We start from the raw sequence: 18,919 nt of genomic DNA, 5'->3' as shown, positions 1-18,919 counted from the left end.
TTTGCCACTGTACACAGAAGCCAGTTTCCTGGACAACTTCTATTATCACATGATCAACAGTGGATGGTCTTCGTGGGGAAAAATATAACCTGTGTTGGTGCATCACCTAATAGAGCAACAGTTGAATTCCTGGAAAAATATGTAATTCAGAGTTTTACGTATTTCCTCTAAAACAAAAGTGTATGACAGGAGAACCTTCCTGTTGTACTACACATTAGGGTTTCATTTGCATATGGAGTGATAGAAGAAAAACTCCAGAATGAGATTTTTACTCTGCAGCGGAGTGTGCGCTGATATGAAACTTCCTGGCAGATTAAAACTGTGTGCCTGACCGAGACTCGAACTCGGGACCTTTGCCTTTCGCGGGCAAGTGCTCTACCATCTGAGCTACCGAAGCACGACTCACGCCTGGTACTCACAGCTTTACTTCTGCCAGTATCTCGTCTCCTACCTTCCAAACTTTACAGAAGCTCTTCTGTGAACCTTGCAGAACTAGCACTCCTGAAAGAAAGGATACTGCGGAGACATGGCTTAGCCACAGCCTGGGGTATGTTTCCAGAATGAGATTTCCACTCTGCAGCGGAGTGTGTGCTGATATGAAACTTCCTGGCAGATTAAAACTGTTTGCCCGACCGAGACTCGAACTCGAGACCTTTGCCCTTCGCGGGCAAGTGCTCTGCCATCTGAGCTACCGAAGCACGACTCACGCCTGGTACTCACAGCTTTACTTCTGCCAGTATCTCGTCTCCTACCTTCCAAACTTTACAGAAGCTCTTCTGTGAACCTTGCAGAACTAGCACTCTTGAAAGAAAGGATACTGCGGAGACATGGCTTAGCCACAGCCTGGGGGATGTTTCCAGAATGAGATTTTCACTCCGCTGCAGAGTGAAAATCTCATTCTGGAAACATCCCCCAGGCTGTGGCTAAGCCATGTCTCCGCGGTATCCTTTCTTTCAGAAGTGCTAGTTCTGCAAGGTTCACAGAAGAGCTTCTGTAAAGTTTGGAAGGTAGGAGACGAGATACTGGCAGAAGTAAAGCTGTGAGTACCGGGCGTGAGTCGTGCTTCGGTAGCTCAGATGGCAGAGCACTTGCCCGCGAAGGGCAAAGGTCTCGAGTTCGAGTCTCGGTCGGGCAAACAGTTTTAATCTGCCAGGAAGTTTCATATCAGCGCACACTCCGCTGCAGAGTGGAAATCTCATTCTGGAAACACCCCAGGCTGTGGCTAAGCCATGTCTCTGCAGTATCCTTTCTTTCAGGAGTGCTAGTTCTGCGTGGTTCGCAGGACAGCTTCTGTAAAGTTTGGAAGGCAGGAGACGAGATACTGGCAGAAGTAAAGCTGTGAGTACCGGGCGTGAGTCGTGCTTCGGTAGCTCAGATGGTAGAGCACTTGCCCGCGAAAGGCAAAGGTCCCGAGTTCGAGTCTTGGTCGGGCACACAGTTTTAATCTGTCAGGAAGTTTCAGAAGAAAAACTGTTTAAAAACTTCAGCAATAAGTCTAACATTGTCTACAGGAGCAATAAGTAAGGGTTTCTAGTATATTGACAGATTCCTCACTTAATACTGGTTTATGAAACATTATAAGTAACCTTCCCAGGATTATGGCATCTATATTAAACTGTGTGCCAGTTCATGTTTTTCAGCATTTCCATAATGCTGTCTTGTGAGTCAAAAAACTGTGACCATTCATGTGTTGCTGTTGTTTGTGGTGTGGTGGTGATCTGTCCAATGACCGGTTTCATCCAGCTCTCCACACTAGCCTGTCATGTAGAAACTTCAAGAACACTTGCTGTTTGGCATGAAGGAAGGCATTCTGTTCAACATATATCAATATGTTTGAGCTCGTAATACTTTGAAAGAGTTTGCAACAGACAGATGTCAGTGATATGATAATGAGTCACTGCTGCTAGCACTAGACCTACCATTGAATGCTGCTCATAGTCAAGTCAACCAGTAGTTATAAGTCCTGTATTTCCTGGAGAGTAGACAGTATCCATAGGACAGCATAGTACTAGAGATGCATTTGCTATCTGTGATTCAGTTTTCAGTTGCTTACAGCAAATCCCAGCTACTCATAAACACCAACCAACTCATCCCATGCCTGAGAACAATATTCAGAGTGGAGCTGTGTTGTGGATAGTGCAACAGTTAACACACACTTTTGAATGGACCCTCACTGATTCTCTTAGTTTCATGATCTGCTATACTACACGAATCACTTTTTCTTGGTAAGAACAACACCCATTGCATGACATAATGAAAGAAATCTGGGATAAAATGTATTGGTCCCCTGAGGCTACTCAGAATGTTGTTTTGAACTTTTGTTTTGTTGACTCATGTAATGAAGTCAAAAATAGTAGAAATTAATAACAAACACTGACAATATACACTCAGGTTGAAGGGGATAAGCTATGTGGAACAGGAGATGACTGCTATAATATACATAACTCTCAGTTATGCCTCAGCAGTCAACTTTGTAAGAGCTATGTTTGCATTGCAGTGATTATCTTTCGAACTTGATCTTCGAACATAATTGGTTAAAATACTGATAAAGTTGGAAATATTGCACCAATCACATAAGATACTACACTGCAATTAAGTGGCAAAATTTTAGAATAAATATTGTAGCCCAAATTTCAATAAAACACAACTGTACCACAACAGTAAGCTTGCAATGAAAAAGTTGTGTGTGGCAGGTGTAAGCTTCCAAAAGGTATCAAAAATATAATTTTATTCACCCCCGATCCAGGGTTCTGGCGACCTTTCTTTAATCGCCCCCCCCCCCTCCATTTCCTGAGCCTCACCAGTCCTTGTCCTTCATCCCTCTTTGTCCCCTTCAACCTTTCTGTGAGGAGGAGGACCAACTGGTTCTGGAAGCTTGCACATTTTCTTAACTTTTGTATCTGTTTGTTCCTGCTGTCTCTTGCTGAATAGATTTTTTCATCTGTCCAATTATATTTTCAAAAATAATTTTCATCAATTTATGTAGTGCTTGCTAAAACCAAATTATTTCCTGTTGTACTTGGCAATTTTAAATCTGTTATTTAGTTCCATGACAGCTGATGAAATCTGAAACTGGGTGAGAATTCTATAAAGCCAGGTTTCCACATGTAATTAGTTATGCCATAGCAAGTGGCATGACAGCTAATACAGCAGTGGCACCATATGCTGCTGATTCCACAGGCTCCTGTTAAAATTCTAGTTCCACAGTTTTCAATATGGCATCAGTCAAGATAACTCAGATAGACACTAGACACTTGAATGACAGGTTATGGCATTAGAATTGAGCCAAGAATATAAGAAGAAGAGAAAGCATAAATGCTGGATTTGGAAATGGGCTGTACACAGAAATAATACAGGGCCATCAAAAAGATAAATGAAGTAGCACTTGTAAAAGAAAAGCCATTCTTGAACCTCTTTTGGATAACAAAAGTAAATTTCGAGTACTTGTTGAGCTGCATGTTGAACTCTATTAAAAAATCCTATACTCATACTAGAAATGCAGTACTTCCTTGACTGAAACTTTAAGTGATATTATTATTCTGTACTGAATTTTGAAGTATACAAAAGGCAATGTAGGAGTTGATTTACGTTATTAAAGGCTACACTCATTCACAAAATTATATTGCCATCGGAAACTTTGATATCCTCTCTCAAATCCACTGAGCAAGTGTTTAAGAGAACTGAGGTTGCCAATACTTGAATCTGAATATACTGCTAGTTGGCTTACTGTATTAATTTTCACAATTTGTAGAATTAAATGAACGGCTGTGAAACTATCAATCACCTGTCACTAATTGCTCAATAAGACTTGCTTACTCACACACAAATCTTGTCCATACATCATATAATAGAAATAGAAATCAACCAGTACATGCTTCTGGACACAGAAAAGTCCACTACAAATGTGGTGGATATATGTAGGCCTTACATCTTACAGTTATACATGGAAATTAATAGCTGATGTTGTACTGAAGAAATAAATTGCATTTATGCTTGGCATTTCCAAATTGTGCCAGGAAGATGGTTACGTGTCAGAAAAAAATGTGCCAGAATGATAAAATTCACCTTATGTAAGTTTTCACATAAATCATGCCATGCGTAACCACTTATGAACAAACACAGTGCATAAACAACACCTACCATAATGAACATAAAGAATCCTGCAAGCTCTGACCTACAAGTGGCAAATGTGACCCTTGTATTGTATGGAACTGAGGACCTAGAAACAATGGAGAGGCTTCTTCTCCACCGAAGCCGTCAATGGTACACAACCCACAACAGGCTACAGCAGTCCACTCACCCCACCGCCGCCCCCACACTGAACCCAGGGTTATAGTGCAGTTCGGCCTCCAGTGGAACACCCCCCCCTCCCAGGAATGTCTCACACCACACGAGTGTAACCCCAATGTTTGCATGGTAGAGTAATTATGGTGTATGCGTACGTGGAGAAAGTGTTTGCGCAGCAATTGCCGACATAGTGTAACTGAGGCAGAATAAGTGAAACAAGCCCGCATTTGCTGAGGCAGATGGAAGACCACTGGCCGGCACACCGGATCTCGACACTAATCCACTGGGCGGACTCGTGCTGGGGAAATGTGACCCTTAGTACAATTTTCGTGAAACCCTAGTTTTTATGGTCAGATAATCCAGTTTGTGGCTCGGCTGTCTTAAGAACCAATCTGTCTTGGCCCACATCACGTCAGATGTAATTACATGTAGTTATGTGTTAGCTGCACTTAATGACCAAATGACTACAGAAGTACAAGATGTCCTAGCTTCACTGCCAAGCACAGAAAATTACACCTCTGTCAAGCTTGTGTCTGTAATAAACTTGTTGTAGCCAAAAGCTAAGTGCCTTGAAAAATTTTTCTGCACTGAAGAACACCCAACCGTACACACCACTTCATCATCTTCAGATACTCGGAGACAACACAGTTAACAATGGTATTCTGCAAAATATATGGCTGTTGAGCTTGACCCTGGATGCACAGAAAATAATCACAGTTTTTGCTGGTGACGTCACTGCTCTGACTCAAACCTCTGACCAAATAGTTGAGATGGGTCCATTAATGTGTGTCACAAGCATCTGCACCAGAATGGAGACAACTCTGGAAGCACTGAACTATCTAAGGTAGTTGCAGGCCTGCAAATACAGTGCTCCATAAGTACATCATGATGGCAACTTTCTTCCAGCAGAAACAGGTGTTCAAATACTAAAACAGGTTGAACAGGGGGAAAAAGTGGTGCAGTTAAAAATTTTGTACAGTGGTGGGGCAGAGGGGGTTGCTATGAACAACATAGTAACACTCCAGACCAGAGTGTGGGAATGGAAGGGCCATGTAAATGTCACCTTTTTATGTTTTTCTTTAATAACTCAAAAACTACAGCTTTTAAAGAAAATGTTTCCCGCCACTATATTTCCTACAAAGAAACCTACTCATTTTCTCTCTGGGGCCAATACACTGATGGAAAAAATTGCAACACCAAAAATTAATTAATGTAGATTAATGAAATTTCAGTAATGTTTTTGGCTTGGTAACATATTTAAGTGACTACATTTGCAAGATGATAAGTTAATGCAAGTGGAAAAGAAGCCATTGCAAATGCGAAACACTGCCTGTTGTATTTAGTCAGTCAATGAAAGGACAGTTAACGCTGATGCAAGAGTTGTTGTCTGATGATGTTCCATATGTGCTCATTTGGAGCCAGATCTGGTGGTTGAGCATGCCAATACAAGATATCGACACTCTGTATAGCATGTTGGATAACAACAGTGGCATGTAAGCAATCATTATCCTGTTGGAAAACACCCTCGAAATTCTGTTGATGAATGGCAACACAACAGGTCAAATCAACAGACTGACGCACAAATTTGCCATCAGGGTGCATGGGATAGCCATGAGAGTGTTGTGACAGAGTCCTGCAAAGGGGCCCGTCTCACGGGCCAGCACTGCACTGAGCTTCAGCAGTCTTGGACGGAATGAGCCCATGATGTCATCGCAACAGGACGGGCTGGGCCAATTGTCTGCGGTAAGGGTGGGGTGGGCTGGCATTCCCTCTTATCCCTTCAAATCAACGCATCCCACTGCCTGACACCACAGTGGTACGCAATGGGCAATAGATTGTCAGACGAAGCGAGACCGTGATATCACCGCACAGGCCAAGCTGCTCTGCACAGTATGTTATCTTTTATTCCCACAATTGCGAATATATGCTTTATCTTATCGTTAATTTATGTAATACTATTTCACAAGTGAAATTTTACTCCAGTAATTTAATCAAAACTACATGTCATGGGCATCGCCTCAGGTAGTACAAAGGGCATTCAAGAAGTTTTTCATAGTCTCCAATTTTTTTATTTTTTGCAGGAGGAGAATGAAATTTTTTGTCAACATGCTTAAAACATTTAGCTGTAAGTTGGTATATAAAAGTATAACTGACTGTTAAGTAGATGTCAGGTTGCAACCAGTCGGTGATGGAGTTCCTCTTCAAGACCAGTGATGACTGCCACATCGATTCACAGGAACTTGCTCCCTGTTTATGGGGAGGACACAGTGGATCGCAGCAGTATCCAGTGGTGGTTGCAGAGGTTTAAAGGAGGTGATTTCTCTCTACTGGACAATCCATGATGTGGTACACCATCAATGGCAGTGATGTGAATAAGGAGGTCATTGATCAAACCATCCAAAATGACACATGTGTGATGACATGACAGCTTGCTGAAATGACTCGTTTGTCATTGGGTAGTGTAGTGTCACTGGTGCAGTCACTAGGATACAGAAAAATCTGTGCATGTTGCGTGCCTATATTATTGACAAGAGAAATGAAAACGATGAGGATGGATGTGTTCGAGGGCCTCATGAAGATTTTTACTGAAGAGTGGAAACAGTGTTTTGATGACATCATTACCCAGGTTGAAACATGGTTGTTTTTGTCTGAACCTGACAGCAAAACCCAAACCATGTAGTGGTGTCATCTGGGTTCCCCTCGGAAGAAGAAACCAAGACTTTCACAAACAGCAGGCTGAAAGGTGATGGCCTCCTTCTTCTGGGATCAGTGTGGTGTCATTTTCATTAACTTTTTGGAACCTGGCTCCACAATGAACTGGGACCATTATTGTTTGTCATTGGACCTGGAAAAAGCGTTCGACAATATAAAATGGTGCAAGCTGTTCGAGATTCTGAAAAAAGTAGGGATAAGCTATAGGGAGAGACAGGTCATATACAATATGTGCAACAACCAAGAGGGAATAATAAGAGTGGACGATCAAGAACGAAGTGCTCGTATTAAGAACGGTGTAAGACAAGGCCGTAGCCTTTCGCCCCTACTCTTCAATCTGTACATTGAGAAAGCAATGACGGAAATAAAAGAAAGGTTCAGGAGTGGAATTAAAATACAAGGTGAAAGGATATCAATGATACGATTCGCTGATGACATTGCTATCCTGAGTGAAAGTGAAAAAGAATTAAATGATCTGCTGAACAGAATGAACAGTCTAATGAGTACACAGTATGGTTTGAGAGTAAATCGGAAAAAGACGAAGGTAATGAGAAGTAGTAGAAATGAGAACAGCGAGAAACTTAACATCAGGATTGATGGTCACGAAGTTAAGGAATTCTGCTACCTAGGCAGTAAAATAACCAATGACGGACGGAGCAAGAAGGACATCAAAAGCAGACTCGCTATGGCAAAAATGGCATTTCTAACCAAGAGAAGTCTACTAATATCAAATATCGGCCTTAATTTGAGGAAGAAATTTCTGAGGATGTACGTCTGGAGTATAGCATTGTATGGTAGTGAAACATGGACTGTGGGAAAACCACAACAGAAGAGAATCGAAGCATTTGAGATGTGGTGCTATAGACGAATGTTGAAAATTAGGTGGACTGATAAGGTAAGGAATGAGGAGGTTATACGCAGAATCGGAGAGGAAAGGAATATGTGGAAAACACTGATAAGGAGAAGGGACAGGATGATAGGACATCTGCTAAGACACGAGGGAATGACTTCCATGGTACTAGGCCCGCATCTCGTGGTCGTGCGGTAGCGTTTTCGCTTCCCACGCCCGGGTTCGATTCTCAGCGGGGTCAGGGATTTTCTCTGCCTCGTGATGGCTGGGTGTTGTGTGCTGTCCTTAGGTTAGTTAGCTTTAAGTAGTTCTAAGTTCTAGGGGACTGATGACCATAGATGTTAAGTCCCATAGTGCTCAGAGCCATTTGAACCATGGTACTAGAGGGAGCTGTAGAGGGCAAAAACTGTATAGGAAGACAGAGATTGGAATACGTCAAGCAAATAATTGAGGACGTAGGTTGCAAGTGCTACTCTGAGATGAAGAGGTTAGCACAGGAAAGGAATTCGTGGCGGGCCGCATCAAACCAGTCAGTAGACTGATGACCAAAGAAAAAAAAAAGCTGCTATGTGCCATCAAGACCCACAGCTTCAGGCTCAGCTCATGAGACTACACCATGACAATTCCAAACCCCATACAGCCCTTATGACGCAGGAGAAAATCAGGAAAATGGGTTCCATCTCATTTTTACCTCTTTGGTCTTCTGAAGGTCCACCTGCACGGTAAACCATTTGATATTGAGAAAGATCGTATTTCATGTGTCAAGTGATGGTGTAAAAATCAATCTCCAGAATTTTACCAAAGCGCATTTACATCATGGAAATAATGTTCGGCCAGATGCGTCACAGCTGATGGAGGCTACATTGAGTAGGCTCAATGTATAGCTAAATGTTCCAAGTATGTTCACAGAAAATTTCATTCTCCTCCTGCAAAAAAAAAAAAAAAAAAAAAAAAAAAAAAAAAAAAAAAAAAAAAAAAGTAGAGACAGCTGTGCAAAACTTTTTGAATGCCCTTTGTATAATGAGAGTTATGATGGGAAGAGCGTTTCTGTCACCACATGCAACTCGTAACTGTCCATTGCCTACTGCAACACCAATAGGACACTCAATGGGACATCACATTCTCACCACAACAGTTCATGCATGGCATTGATGTCTGTATCCAGAACAGTAAAGGAAGCAAAGCAAGAGTTATCTTTCATGCAAGCATAAGGGATCTGTCGCCCTTTTAGAAAGTAGGTGGGCCTCTTCACTTCATAATGACCCTAAGTAAAGCAACAGGAGGCGCCCTTGTGGCTACTAGTCATCAGGTTAATACCTGAACCATACTCGATTCTTGTACCGAGCGAGGTGGGGGAGTGGTTAGCACAGTGGGCTCGCATTTGGGAGGATGACGATTTAAACTCGCTTCCCACCATCCTGATTTAGATTTTATGTGATTTCTCTAAACCCCTCCAGATGAGTGCCACGATAGTTCCTTTTAAAGAGCACAGTCAATTTGCCTCCCCATCCTTGACACAATCCGAGCTTGTGCTGTGTCTCTAATGACGTCCATGTCGATGGAGCTTTGAACCCAATCTTCTGATTGTTATCTCACGCCACATATTGAAGACTTCACTATGCACATTTATGGTATGTCAGTTTTCTCTACGATCGACTCATCCGTGCTTTTTATCATATCCCAATTGCACCAGAAGATACACACAAAACTACTGTTTGCATTCCGTTCAGACTTTACGTATTGGTGTGAATGCCATTCAGAGTGTACAATGCTGCTCAGACTTTCTAGCGCTTCATGGATGAAATTTCTATAGCAGTGGTCAAGAGATTGCGGCCGTGGGCTGCATATGACCCAAATACAAATGAAGCATTCACGCAGTCCGCGCTTTGCAGCAGTATTTTATAATAATATGCTAATAGCAACTAACAGCTGAATCCAAACACGGTACCTAAAGTTAAGGGCTTCTAAAGAGTGTAGTTTTCCCGCTAAATAACAAACACATATACTTAGAGACAAGCCTGTTGTAAGTAGTGCTGAATTTTAATTGAGTTTAGTGAATTCGGCCTTGATCTAAACAAAGTTGGCCGCTTACCTCAGGAGCAGATAGGTAAATAGTGCAGCAACTGCGGGGTTGTAGGATGTGAGATGAGGATTGTTTTGTTTGTCTTCCAGCAGTGATGACTCACGGACGTGCGTGACTCATGCCGATTATCTGCTGTGGTATCAATTTTGTCAGAAGTAACAAGGATTCACGAATGTGCATTACAGCAGAAGGTCATACCTGTTTACGGTGTTTTTCAAATGAACAGCGTTCTTCTGAAGGCTGTTCATTTTTGGAACACAATCTCCGACCACCTTAGAGACAGATGTGATGACACTTTCTACAGGATCTGACCATCATTTTGCAGGACAATGCTCAAACACATACAGTGCAAGCTGTTACTGATTTATTTGACTGACGGGGCTGTTAAGTGCTATACCACCTACTGCACTCCATTGACTTAAGCCCTCGTTTAGTTCAACTCTATTTCTAAACTGAAGGAAACACTTCACGGCATTCGCTTCAGAACTGCTACAAATTCGTCGGGCAATAGACCGCGCCACTCAAACTGTCAACACAACTGGCATTGCTAAGAGTATCCTACGACTTCAACATCGCTGGCAACGGTTTATACAAAATGCTGGTGACTTCTTTGAAGGCCAGTAAAACTTCAGAACACATATAGATTTTGTACGAGCTGTAAATAAATAGTTGCCGCTATTAAAGTTCCAACCCTCGTAATTTTCTGGGTAGCCGCTGCGTTAGAACTGTGTGAAAAATATATAACACAACTAGCCTTCCACTCTCCGGTGCTGAATCATCGTAGAAGTTTCTCTGTTTTATAAGTTCGACGCTTTCAAAAAATGGCTCTGAGCACTATGGGACTTAACATCTGAGGTCATCAGTCCCCTAGAACTTAGAACTACTTAAACCTAACTAACCTGAGGACATCACACACATCCATACCCGAGGAAGGATTCGAACCTGCGACCGTAGCGGTCGCGCGGTTCCAGACTGAAGCGCCTAGAACGGCTCGGCTACATCGGCCGGCGTTCAACGCTTTGCTGCCACGATTAGCATTCGAGTTTATAGGTTGCAAACGGCAGTTGTACGCAGCTTAATAATACAGTGTCTTTTAGCTGCAGGCAGCATCCGGCCGTGTGGTGAGTAATGGTATGCTTTGTTTGTTTTTGTGGCACAACGTTAAACGAGAGATAATTAGTCAAGATATAAACAACCGTTACCAAGAAACAACAGAGAAGATGACGCGCGTTTCCTCAGAAATTACGCGGAAGACGCAACAGTGTCGACACCGTTAGCTGCGCCATGCACGCGAGTAGAATAATTACTAGCAGACGGCCAGAGACGCTTGTTCCAGTCGCTCCAATCTCAGCGAACAGCTGCTGTCCTATATTACGGCCATATGGCAGTAAGTGATTAATAAGCGGTCCTACAGGTTCAGTGCCATGCGACACAGAATATACCGGGGCACTACGAATGTAGTGTGAGTACATAAGTTGGGAATGTGGGTCTCACGGGGAGCGCGCACGGGATAAGTCCCTGCAGTCGCTATATACTCTTGATTTAATTATCATGTTCGGTCAAAGGGCTGCGTGCTCTCTGTAATAAAAAAAAACTGAGTCAAGGAACCAACGATCAACTTGAGCCGGCCGAAGTGACCGTGCGGTTAAAGGCGCTGCAGTCTGGAACCGCAAGACCGCTGCGGTCGCAGGTTCGAATCCTGCCTCGAGCATGGATGTTTGTGATGTCCTTAGGTTAGTTAGGTTTAACTAGTTCTAAGTTCTAGGGGATTAATGACCTCAGAAGTTGAGTCCCATAGTGCTCAGAGCCATTTGAACCATTTTTTTGATCAACTTGAACGGATGTCTTTTGATGTCCGGCCGGACCAAACGCAACGAACTATATCGAAAAAAAAGATGGTTAGAGCGTCTCCCATGTAAGCAGGAGATCCCGGACTCGGGTCCCGGTCGGGGCACACATTTTCTACTGTCCCTGTTGATGTATATCAACGCCTGTCGGCAACCTAGGGTCTTGATTTAATCATCACTTCACACATTTTGTTGTCTTGCTATTTCCGATGACCATTATCAAGGAAGATAGACGTGTTGATGACATGTGCTATGAAACAGTCTCTTTGGAGCGTATGAGAACATTATTTCACGCTCAGCGAATGTACTGAGGATTGATGGTCGGCTTAAAAGTGTAGTTTAATGTTGGCAAGAAACTCGGTGGAACCAGTGTAAACTTTTATCTATGAGTTGATAAAATCGGACTGACAAACATGTTCCGAAAACCAAAAGTGTATTGATATTTATCATGTTAGCCCTTAAATGTAGCCGTCCGCGGTGGCCGTGCGGTTCTAGGCGCTCCAGTCCGGAGCCGCGCTGTTGCTACGGTCGCAGGTTCGAATCCTGCCTCGGGCATGGGCGTATGTGATGTCCTTAGGTTAGTTAGGTTTAAGTAGTTCTAAGTTCTAGGGGACTGATGACCACAGCAGTTGAGTCCCATAGTGCTCAGAGCCATTTGAACCATTTGAACCCTTAAATGTCCTGCAACAACATCTGTGAAAAGTTCAGTAATTTGACAACTGCTTCGCGTGGTAAAACTTTACACAATGTGCATACTCATTAATGTCTTCACTTATTACCAATATTTCTCTTTTCTCAAAAACTGTTACAAATTAGAGCCATGATACCGCGACTAAAAGGAAATGGGATACAACGATCGAGCACCTGCTGCTAAGCCACATATTTTTATAGTCAAAGCTAACCCTCACTTGAGGTGGCGCAAAGAGCGACGGCAACGAACAGTGAGTGAATGACTGGAGACAAGTGATTTGGAGTGATGAATCACGCTATGCCCTGTAGCAACTCGATGAAAGGGTTTGAGTTTGGCGGATGCCTAGGTAAAGTTACTTGCTACCATGTGTAGTGCCAACAGCAAAGTACTTAGAGATGGTGTTATGGTATGGGGATGTTGCCCGTGGTTAGGGTGTGGTTTCCTTATCACGCTTAAGAAAATGCTAAATGTGGAAGGATATGAACACATTTTACAAAGTTGCGAATTGCATACAGTGAAGGTATAGTTCGAAGACAATGATAGTTTGTTTCAGAATAACAATGCACCGTGTCTCAAAGCAGCATCTGTGAGGCAATGGACTGTAGACAATAACATTCCTGAAATTGGTTGTCCTGCTCAGAGTCCCGACTTCAACCCAATGGAACACCATTTGGACGAGTTACAATGTCGACTTCGGCCCAGAATCCAGTATCCAACACGACTACCTTCTCTGGTTTTGACTCTTAAGGAAGAATGAGCTACCACTCCTTCACAAATATTCAGACACCCCTTCGAAAGTGCACCAGCAGAGTTGGAGCCGTCTTGAAGGTGAAGGATGGACACATCCCATATTAATGTGGGCCAAAAGGTGTTCTTGTATCTTTGATCACATAGCAGGTTATTTTCAGTGACAATAAACATTATGATGAGTAAACAGAAATAATGTTCTTTATCAGTAGTTGTTATCATTAAAACTGCATGTAAATAGAAGAGCGCAGATAGGCTGAAGCGACAACTGATAAATTACACTAATAAGCAAAACATAAGGATGAAGGTAATTTTCGCGTGATGTGTGACTGTCAAGTAACATAGCTCGATGAAACTTGGACTACTTGGAATATACTTAGGAAGAAATGCTACAGTACAGCATAGTACAGAAGGTAACTGAAATAAATACGCTATGAGACGAACAGAAATGACACTTTTACTCAAAGTACAGACTCATACTGAAATCGCCATGATTTATGATGCTCCCCTGGACATTACAAAAGGCGGGACATGGTTCTTAAATAGAGTGTGTGGTCCCCGTGGGCAGCAATGCATGCTCTGCAACGTGCTTTCATGGTGACCCCATGAGTGGTAAGGAGTGCGTGTGGTAGTGTGTTCCATTCCTCCACCAGCGCGGTTGACAACTGTTGCTCAGTCGTTGTTGCATGTAGACGTGCTGAAATACGCCTCCCCACTGCTTCCAGCACATGCCCAATGGGATGAGAGTCGGTGGTACTGGCAGGGCAGTTCATTCGCCGAACATCCTTTCATTCCAAGAGCTTCTCGCCTGCGCTTTCCGATGCTGTCACTCTTATTGTCACCCATAAAAGCGAAGTAGAGGCCGAATGCACACCTGAAAAGACTCACGTGGGGAAGAGGTACAGTGTCACATTAACGTTGACAGGTGAGTGCATCGTGTTCAAAGATCTGGAGGTCAGTACGCCCATGTAACATTATGGCTCCCACCACATAACACGTGGACCACTAAAATGGCCATGTTAAAGAAAATGGTTCAAATGGCTCCGAGCACTAAGGGACTCAACTTCTGAGGTCATCAGTCCCCTAGAACTTAGAACTACTTAAACCTAACCAACCTAAGGACATCACACACATCCATGCCCGAGGCAGGATTCGAACCTGCGACCGTAGCGGTCGCGCGGTTCCAGACTGTAGCGCCTAGAACCGCTCGGCCACCCAGGCCGGCTGGCCATGTTCGACAATACTTATAGATGCATTACGTGTTCCCACCTCTTGCTATAAGAGGATATGTCCAGAGTCACTATTCAGACTGATTCTGGAACACCTGTCGTCACTCCTCGTTGGCGCTGTCCCTATGCCCTTTGCCCCAGCGGAAACGGTACCATTAATGTGCTGCTACACTTTGTGATCAAAAGTATCTGAACACCTGGTTGAAAAGACTTACAAGTTCGTGGCGCCCCCTTCGTTAATGACGGAATTCAATATGGTGTTGGCCCACCCTTAGCCTTGATGATAGCTTCCACTCTCGCAGGCATACGTTCAATCAGATGCTGGAAGGTTTCTTGGTGAATGGCAACCCATTCTTCACGGAGTGCTGCACTGAGGAGAGGTATCGATGTCGGTCGGTGAGGCATGACACGAAGTAGGCGTTCCAAAACATCCCAAAAGGTGTTCTATAGGATTCAGGTCAGGACACTGTGCAGGCCAGTCCATTACAAGGATGTTATTCTCGTGTAACCACTCCACCACAGGTACCTGATCGTGTTGAAAGATGCAATCACTATCCCTGAATTGCTCTTTAAAAGTGGGAAGCGAGAAGGTCCTTAAAACATCAATGTAGGCCTGTGCTGTGATAGTTCAACGCAAAACAACAAGGGGTGCAAGTCCCCTCCATGTAAAACACGACTACACCATAACACCACCGCTTCCGAATTTTACTGTTGGCATTGCACACGCTGGCAGATTACGTTCACCGCGCATTCGCCATACCGCACCCTGCCATCGGATCGCCACATCGTGTACCATGATTCGCCACTCCACACAAGGTTTTTCCACTGTTCAATCGACCAATGTTTACTCTCGTTACACCAAGCGAGGCGTCGTTTGGCATTTACTGGCGTGATGTGTCGCTTATTAGCAGCCGCTCGACCATGAAATCCAAGTTTTCCCACTTCCCGTCTAACTGTCATAGTATTTGCAGTTGATCCTGATGCACTTCGGAATTCCTGTGTGATTGTCTGTATACACATTACGACCCTCTTCAACTGTTGGCGGTCTCTGTCAGTCAACAGACGAGGTCGGCCTGTACGCTTTTGTGCTGTATGTGTCCCCTCACATTTCCACTTCACTATCACATCGGAAACAGTGGACCTAGGGATGGTTACGAGTGAGAAAATCTCACGTACAGACGTATGACACATGTGACACCCAATCACCTGACCACGTTCGGAGACCGTGAGTTCCGGGGGGCGCCCCATTCTGTTCTCTCACGATGTCTGATGACTACTGGGGTCGCTGATACGGAGTACCTGATAGTAGGTGGCATCACAATGCACGTTTACGGGGTGTCCAGATACTTTTGATCACTTAGTGTATCAATGGTAGACAACATACTGGTCATCAGTCATGTCACCCTGTCACTGTGGAGCGCGAGATTCCATGCCTTGCAGTCCTGTTAAATGTGGCTAAAATGGCACCCACATTGGGTCCCTTCTTGAATGCTGCACAATATAGTGGTCATCTGCTTCTGGAGTTGACAGTCCACCTCCTGTCCTTTGAGCAGCAGTGCCTCTGATCCGGAACACTCCCCACTCACGACAAGGAATGCTGTGGGCAGTACCAAACTTCTGTGCTGCACTCGTCATATTTCGTCTTTTTTTACAATTCCCCTATGATTTTTCCTCATTTGGGGTGATCCTGATGTTGACTCTGGGTCTTGTTGTAATGAAGAATACCACCACATAGTACCGTATCTGCTCGCTGATTAACACTCAATGTTTTTTGCCTTTCCTTCAAATGCCTCGTGATGCAGGGCTGTAATCATGCTGACCTCACGCCCTGTGACGTCAATCTTTGTATGTACCACTGGGAGACTTTATCTCTCTCGTCCTTAAGTTCTGCAGAGAAGTGTATATTCTGCATAACGTGAACCAGAGATTTCGGATATCTATTCTTTTGCATTATGCCTCACATCCGCTTCTGGTTTACTTAACCAAAAACCTTTTCATAGTCGACGAAAGCGATATGCGTTCTTATGTTAAAGTCTTTCCTTTTTTCCAATACATGTTTGAGGCAGACATTATCTGTACGAGATCTATTTTTTTCTAAATCCAAATTGTTCTTCCGATGACACAGTGTGTGCCGAATGGCTTCAATAAACAAGTAGTTTTGAAAAGGTAGGACGATAAGACCAGCAAGAAGTGAGAGTATGAAAGTGTTAATTTTATCTGAATCGTGCCGTGATCCTCACGTCAGATTCCGAAAGGTTTGTTACAGTAACTGGTGTCAGCCTTATCTCTGTGTGGCGAATAGCACACAGTCACAAGTTTCACCCGTACCACCTGTCACTGACACAGGAGCTGCATAAGGACGATTTTTTGCGAATGGGCCGTGAATAATATCATTCTGGACGCCTTACACAGTTTTACGTTCCTTGATGAATTGATATTCATAAATTATGTTGCAGTGAACCGTCATAATTGTTGCGAAGGCACGGAAAAGAATAAAGACAGTGGTAACAGATGCAGCAGAGGAAACATTGGGCAAGAAAAAGAAGCTGAAGCAACGGAAATGGCAGAGGGCAGTGGAAAAAAGGAAAGAAGCCAGGAAAGACGCAAAATATGGAAAATGAGGACAGGTGAGGGACCATCAACACAGTGAGAAGAGAAATAGCAAGAGTTCTACCAACAGAGAAAAGTAAATATCTAACTGGTCTTGGAATCTATAGAAGTGAAAAGTGGGAGCAGAGACTCAACGAAGCTGCTTTCAGTATACAAAGAACAGTTAGAGAGGTTACCAAAGTGAAAACCTATTCATAAAATAAAAAAATCAAAACATGCTAACACAACTTGAAGATATTCTAGGAAGATGGGAAGAGTATTTCTCAGAAATGCTAAATCACACTAACCTTCAACTACACAATGATCGAATACAGAATCACAGAACAGGAAGCGGTGCTCACCATTCAAAAGCTGAAAAACAATAGGACTGCAGGCGAGGACCACGTATCAGCAGAGATGTTATAAGGGGTGGAAACAAACTACGCAAAGAAATTTATAACCTTATCGCAATAATCTGGAAAACTGAAACACTAGCCGAAAGCTGGAAAACTGCAACGATTTGCCCCACACACAAGAAAGAAAACAAAATGGAATGGTTACAGAGGAATCAGTTTGCTGAACATAACACACAAAGTTCTGTCAATGATCATTCTTGGCAAAATTAAGCCTTGCACAGGAAACATTATTCAAAAGCGCCCAGCTGGTTTTTGGCCAAACCATTCTACAAATTATACTCTGTTTACTCTATGGCAGATTTTGACAAATTCTGGGAATTTAACAAAAACATCCACTGTCTGTTCATTTAATTCCAGAGAGTCTATGACTTCATCCACAGAATTAGTCTCTACAACACACTAAGAGACTTTAAGATACCCAATAAAATTATTAGGATGATAAAACTGTGCATGGATGACTCACAGGCAGTAGTGAAGTTCAGAGGATCCATATCCCCCGACTCTCCAATCATAACAGGCTCACGACAGGGAGATGTTCTGTCATGTGTTCTCTTCAAGCTTGCATTAGAGAAAATGGTTAGAGAGAGTAATTTACATCTATACAATGGTGTCCGATTCGAACACAGTGAAGTAAATTCCTGGCGTACGCAGATGATATAGTCTTACTCAGTGAAACAGAAGCAGAGCTGAAGGACATGTACGGATCTGTCAGGCACAGTGCCAGCAAAATGGGATTTTTGATAAACCAAGAAAAAACACAATGTATGGAAAAAGGTCCATCCATAAACCCAAAACCACACTTTGAAATTGACCACCATTCTAGATACAGATAAGTTTGTAATGTTGATACATTAATTTGTTCCGAAAGCGGTGCTGATATTCAAGTCAATAAAAGTGGGTTATCGTAAGATGAGTACTAAACGATTATAATTAATGTTAGTCTGGTTGGGAATTTGGTAAGTCACATTGGATGCCTGGTGAAACAGTTGCTCAGTAATGCAAGGTTAACTTTCCCAGATAACTCACAGCTTTTAACCCGCTTTTATTGTCTTGAATATCAGCACCGCTTTCGGAACAAATTAATGTATCAACATTACAAACTTATCTGTATCTAGAATGGTGGTCAATTTCAAAGTGTGGTTTTGGGTTTATGGATGGACCTTTTTCCATACATTGTGTTTTTTCTTGGTTTATCAAAAATCCCATTTTGGTGGCACTGTGCCTGACAGATCCGTACATGTCCTTCAGCTCTGCTTCTGTTTCACTGAGTAAGACTATATCATCTGCGTATGCCAGGAATTTACTTCACTGTGTTCGAATCGGACACCATTGTATAGATGTAAATTACTCTCTCTAACCATTTTCTCTAATGCAAGCTTGAAGAGAACACACCACAGAACATCTCCCTGTCGTGAGCCTGTTATGATTGGGGAGTCGGGGTATATATATATATATATATATATATATA

This window comes from Schistocerca piceifrons, chromosome 8 (genome assembly GCF_021461385.2).
Source record: "Schistocerca piceifrons isolate TAMUIC-IGC-003096 chromosome 8, iqSchPice1.1, whole genome shotgun sequence".
Lineage (NCBI taxonomy): Eukaryota > Metazoa > Arthropoda > Insecta > Orthoptera > Acrididae > Schistocerca > Schistocerca piceifrons.
This window is presented reverse-complemented; position numbering follows the sequence as displayed.